At 39.5% G+C, this 6,421-nt stretch overlaps 1 pseudogene; it reads left to right on the forward strand.

Annotated features, from left to right (window-relative positions):
• The first annotated feature begins 3,399 nt into the window (after nucleotides 1-3,399).
• Nucleotides 3,400-3,861, forward strand: LOC115500741 (annotated as a pseudogene).
• The last annotated feature ends 2,560 nt before the right edge of the window (nucleotides 3,862-6,421 follow it).

Genomic DNA, 6,421 nt, shown 5'->3' on the forward strand with positions numbered 1-6,421 from the left:
GTGGATACTCTGAGTGATTGCTAAATGAATACACTGTCTCATTTGACAAATGTTATCATTCTGAGAGATATTTGCAATTCCACAGGGGTAAATCCGGCATAATTGGGAAGGGAAACTTAACCACTAAAGTCATTCGTTTTCAATCAAATTGAATAATCAAGTTGAATAATTAAATTGCATTGTTAAAATCACTTATTAGGTACCATGGGGCTGGTACACTGTTAGTAACCTCAAACTGTAGACCAATCTGGTCATCCTAACAGGGATGATGCTGTAGCCACTTATGGTTCCATTATCAAATTGTTTCAACCCTATATAAGTTCCATTATATATCAGAGAAGCTGGGAAGTAAAACAAAACAACAAATGACATTTCTAACATTGCCTTGAAGCCATGAGAAGCATGTAACTTATCTGCCAATCAGTTGAACCCACAGTGAGGTTTGGACACAGAGCTGACTATATAAAGTAATGCACAGGGGTACCTGGGTGGCTCAGTCAGTTGAGCATCCGGCTCTTGATTTTGGCTGAGGTCACGATCTCATGATTATGAGATTGAACCCCACAGCTGGCTCCGTGCTGACAACGTAGAGTTTGCTTGGGATTCTCTCTCTCTCATTCTGCCTCTCTCTGCCTCTCCTGCTCTGTCTCTCAAAAATAAATAAATATTAAAAAAAATTAAAAAATAAAGTAATGCGCATGTGCCTTGTGGCAAGCACAGTAGTGAAGGCATCTGGTGTTGCAGGGTCAACACTAAGGCAGAATTCCAGCATCCAACATCTCGATTTGCTTGACTGAGAAATCACTGCCTTTGACAGAGTCTACTTAGAAATGACTAAATTATTTCTTCTTCTATCAGGGATGATGGGGAATAAGAGTCAGATATTACAGCCATTAAGGACAAGTGAATATATATATATCCTACAAGTGTCCTACGTGTGTGTGTGTGTATGTATGTATATATATATAAAACCCCTGCATTATTCCAGGGGTTAAGGGCATATAACTTTTGACTTGCCCAAAACTTTACTTAATAGCCCACTGTTCACCAGAAGCCTTGCAGATAACATACAGTCAATTAACACATATTTTTGTATATTATATGTATTATACACTGTATTTTGACAACAAAATAAGCTAAAGAAAAGAAAATGTTACTAAGAAAATCATAAGAAAGAAAATGCATTTACTGGACTGTGTTTTTGGAAAAAATGTGCATAAATGGACCCATGTGGGGGTCAAGGCTATGCTGTTCAAGGGTCAACTGTATTTTTGTAAAACAAAGCTTGTGACAATGAAAACTCCTACTTGCTATGTCATCTGTCTTGAAAATGGCTCCATATCAATACATGCAGATTGATCACAATTTTTTACCTTGCTTTTAAGATATAATGTTTTTTTTTCCTACTTAGGTACCTCCATATATCATTGAAAACTTGGAGAGAAGTGTTTTTAGTAGCTGCATAAGATTTCATTGTATGTGTACACCACGATTTATAGATCCACGGATTCATTTTTACACATTTCTGTAACACATTTTTGCTATGCTAAAAACTCCATGCTAAAAATTCTTTTGACATTTTGAATTATTTCCTACAAAATATCCATAATCAAGTTTTATGTTAATACTCTTGGTCATTTCCATATTCTATAAACTTAAATTTAAAAAAAGAAAAGCATTCCAAAGAATATTCCTTACACTAACAGTCCTCATTTTTAAGAGACACTGGAAATGAAGTATTCCTCTTTTATAGCATCCTACAATATGGAAATTCTATTATTGTTTTTATTTATATTTGTCGAGAAAACATTTTGTTTGCCTTTTGTTGGACTCTGCTATAGATGAGTTGAGAGAAAAGAGAAAACCAATAAATTTTCTCCACGCCTGCTGCCAGGAGTCAGGAGTCCTCTCACTATGGGCCTCCTAGGCTCATGGAGTCTGAGCTTAAGCTCCTGCTTCTGAGGCTGCCTCTTTCACCCCACCCTCCCTCCATAACCCAACCTATCCTCACCCTCACACTCCTGCCCCTTGGGAGCCTGGCCCCACAGGAACATATCATACCTGGAAGGCCAATGATGTTACAGGCCAGGGTGCCAAGTCATTGTGTGAACTTCTGGAGAAACTCTATACTGACAAAGTCATTGAAACGGACAATCTGACCATCAAGCTGGTTATCAAGGTCCTTCTGGAAGTGGTTTGGTCAGGTGGCAAAAACACTGGACTGGCTGCCATGAGGTAAGATCATCTCTTCAAGATTTAAAATCCCTGAGACATGGAGAAATCCATTCTTGAAACTGAAACTGCAAATAAAGAAAATGAAAAGAGGAAACAAAAGAAAGCATCATGGTGAATAAAATCCTGCTTGTAGCAATTTTAGAATTCACATCATAGATGATTCTCAAAATGACTGCCAGCATTTCCATTCCATTTACCCATACTGTCCAAGTGTCCTACAATAAACTTCCATGTTTTTTAACTTAAAAAAAAATTAGAATTAGAGACTGGAGGGTGGGAGTATTCTGCAGGGGAGAGAGGACAAAATAGGGAGAATGAGGAGACAGGAGAGAAAATAATGATAGGAGGGTAAATGGGGAGGAGAAAGGACAAAAGGGGAGGAGTTAAGCAACACTTAGTACCCAGGTGTCCTCCCCAGACTTCTTTAAATAACCGTTTTTGTTTGATAATTTCAAGGAGTTTTGAAAACAACAACAACAACAACAACAACTTTTGGAGTTTCTTGACTGTTTATTTGCTTGATTGGCTTCATTTTGTTGTTTGGGTTTGTTTGTGTTTTCAATTTTAAGGGTTATTCTCTTATTTCCTTTTGTTGCAAAGACTACAAGCTTTCTACGGAGAACAGACTATAGTTTTTCTTTCAGATAAAGCATGTTTACTCCTCTTCATCTTCTTTTGTTTCCCCTGTGGCAGGTGTGGGGATCACAGCGCTGGTGGTATTGATGTCAAGGCAGAATCCACTCGTTAGGCAAGCGTATGACTGGACAGAGAAGCATTCTGGCACACAGCTCCACCCCACCATAGTGCAGAGGCTACCTAGCTCCCAGGGAAGATTTCAAATGTAGAGTATTATTGGAAGGCCCTTCTGTCTTCTACCTTCCTACTTGGAGCCTTCCTCTGACTCTATCTTCTGTCAAAGTTTCCATATTGATGGCAAATAAATCTACAACTTCTGTCCTGACCTCTGTCCCTGGCTTCAGTCACTCTCCCCTGCTGTCTAGATGTTATGCGTCTATAAAGTCATGGGACTCTTCTAAGTCTTTGTGTACCTGAGACCAACGGACCTAAAACTAGGCAAGTTATATCTGTTCTTCATAAATCAAACCTCTTTCTTGACTCCATCTTCGTAGTAGCAGCTGTGGTGGTGGCAGTTTGGTCACGGACATGCAGCTCTCTGTCCATGCCCAGGAGCTACACACCCTTCAAGTGACCAGCCAGGACATGGTCGCCGAGATCTAGGCTCATGTAGCCTTGCTGGAAGGCATCGCTCCAGAAGATCAAGTTGTACTCCCAGCAGGCACAGTGCTAGAGGATGAGGCTACCCTAAGTCAGTGTGGAGAGGAGGCTCTGAGCACCCTGGAAGTAGCTAGGCGTATGCTTGGAGGTAAAGTCCATGGTTCACTGGCCCCTCCTGGGAAAGTAAGAGGGCAGACTCCCAAGGTGGTGAAACAGGAGAAAAAGAAGACAGACAGGCGGAGCCAAATGGCAGATGCAGTACAACTGCTGCTTTGTCAGTGTTGTGCCCACTTTTGCAAGAAGAAGGGCCTCAATGTCAACTCTTAAGTCCGTTGTAATCCTGGCTTTCCCCAATAAAGCCACTTAGTCGAGTCAAAACAAAAACAAAAACCCCTCAAATTTAGCCTATCAAATTTGACCATTTTCCCCCAAACCTGCACTTCTTTCCAAATTTTCCCATTTTTCATAAATGCCAGCAGAAGCCTGGAGCCACCTGAGAATCCAAGTCATCATTGTTCCTTTCTTTCCATTTTCTGTATTCAGTTTGGAAGCAAGTATTTTTGATTCTTCATTTTTTTTTTTTTTTTTTTTTTTTGTCTCTTTTGCATCTCCCTTTATGCTCCCTACCACCATCCTGGTTTGGACTTTTTACTACTTTTCATCGGTACTATTATGATAGTCTCTTGGTTTACTTCCCCAGCCCACATTAAGCCTCCCTTAATCCATCTTGTATATTGCTGCCAGATTCCTTTGCTGAAGAGACTGTAAAACAGGAGTCTGAGAGTGAGAGCCTATCCAAATTCATATTTGTCTGAGTTTGCCTGGTAGTTGCATAAGGAACTCAAGATTTTAAAAGGGTATGGTCACCAGAAAAGTAGGGAAATTCTCCACAGTTGTGGTAGGCAGCTTCTAACATGGCCCCAGTGATCTTTCCTCTGTGGTATTCATGCTCTTGTGTAATTCTCTCCCCTTGAATGTGGGCTAGACCAGCTGACTTGCTTCTAACAAATAGAATATTACTAAAATGGTAAAACAATGAGATGGCACTTCAGAGATTTATTTACAAAAAAACTTTGACTCATCTTGCTGGCTCTCACTCACTCTCTCCCTCAGGTGCTCTGAGAGAAGCCAGCTGTCATGCTGTGAACTGCCCTATGACAGGCAAATGTGACAAGGAACTAGTGTCTCGGCAAGAGATTGGAGTCCTGCCAATAGCTACGTGAGTGAACCTGGAAATGGATCCTCCCCCAGTTGAGTCTTGAGATGAGACCACAGCCCTTGCTGACACCTTTATTGCACCTTGATGAGGAACTCTGGGCCAAAGGACCCAGCTAAGCCTCAATTTTTAACTGACAGAAACCATGAAATAATAAATGCATACTGTTTTAAGCTGTTAAGTTTTGGGATACTTTATTATGTAGCAATAGATAACTAATACAACAGTTTATGTGTATATAAATCCAGATTGTTTCTTAGCTTCCTCCTCTCCCTCTATAACTTATGGTCGGAACCAAGGGGGTAATAGGCTGTGATAATAATTTTTGGCAAAGCCCTGATAAGAAATAGCTTGCTGCTTCATGGAGCAAATAACAGAGTGTAATATATGATGGGAGTAGCAAAGGAAATGGGAGGAGTTAAGTGTAATGGATATCAGAGGCATAACAAAATCAGGAGACATGACTATGACTTCGGTACTAAGCCACTTTATCTACACCAGAAATGACAGGCGATGTCATGGCAACAATGCAGAATACATGCAGCCATTGTTAGAGTCCATCACAGGGAATTGGAGAAAATACCAGCAGAAAAAAAAAATTAGAATTCAGTAATTCTAATCTAAAGGGAGCTGGTACCTAAAGCCAGAAAGCATCTTGTTTCTTTTGTACTGTTAGGTCCCAATTTATCTTCCACGTAGGTGGAAAATGGAAAATATAGACCTAACCTGCTTCCAGCATGTCACATCACTACTTCTGTTGCTTGCTTTTGAGCATTCCAACATTTGGCTTCTCCTTCTATTATGGATGTGTTCATGCTCTCCTAATGCATTGTATTCACTCTCAGTAGCCTTACCACTGACTATAACCTCCTTTTCTCTCTAAATGTAATGCCCATTCATTTGCAAAGTTCAAGGGAAATCCTAAATTCTATATATCATGCAAAATGATTTAAACAATTTCTCTGTATCTACCATGAAGTTATGGAACATCAATCAATTAATTGAGTATAATATACCAATTTATTTAGAACATACCCAATATTTGTTCGGCATTCTCAGGGATACACAATATGTGTATTGCATGGCCACTCCTCTTAAAGACTCTCTATCTTATTATAAAGGTACAATCTTCCGCTGTGAAGAAATCAGAGGACATAGACAAGATACGTATATTCTTAATCTTTTGAAAACAAGTGAAGTTGCTACTTAGAAGTGCTTACCTTTTGAAAGTAAGGGAGAGACTAAAATACATTTTGCTGTTTCAAAGTAAATTTCGCTTTTCACCCTTGACATTGAATATAAATGGGAACTTCCAGGTTCTAGTAATGGCATAGATGGTTGCCTGGAAGTTAGTCCTTACTTAAAGCAGATTAATCAGAGTTATTCCTAGTGAATAACTCAATCTTACTGCTCTCAGCTGTCTGTCACCAAATCCAGATGTTTGCATCCCAGAGAAGGTCTTGAGTGAGTAGGGGTAATGTTAGTAAACTAACCTGGCCAACATATAAATTTAACATCATAACTTGTTATGTGATGCCTGCTATACATTAATCCAACCTATTTCCTAGTCCCTCTCTTCACCGAGGCCCATATGAATTAAAATGCAGAAAGTCTATGTTGTTCAAACTTGTTTCATAGCATGATTTCACTCTATCACTGAATACTACTTTCTTTTTAAAAATGTTTTCATTATTTATTTTTGAGAGAAACAACATGTGCAAGGGAGAGGCAGAG

This window comes from Lynx canadensis, chromosome A2 (assembly GCF_007474595.2).
Source record: "Lynx canadensis isolate LIC74 chromosome A2, mLynCan4.pri.v2, whole genome shotgun sequence".
NCBI classification, from domain to species: Eukaryota; Metazoa; Chordata; class Mammalia; order Carnivora; family Felidae; genus Lynx; species Lynx canadensis.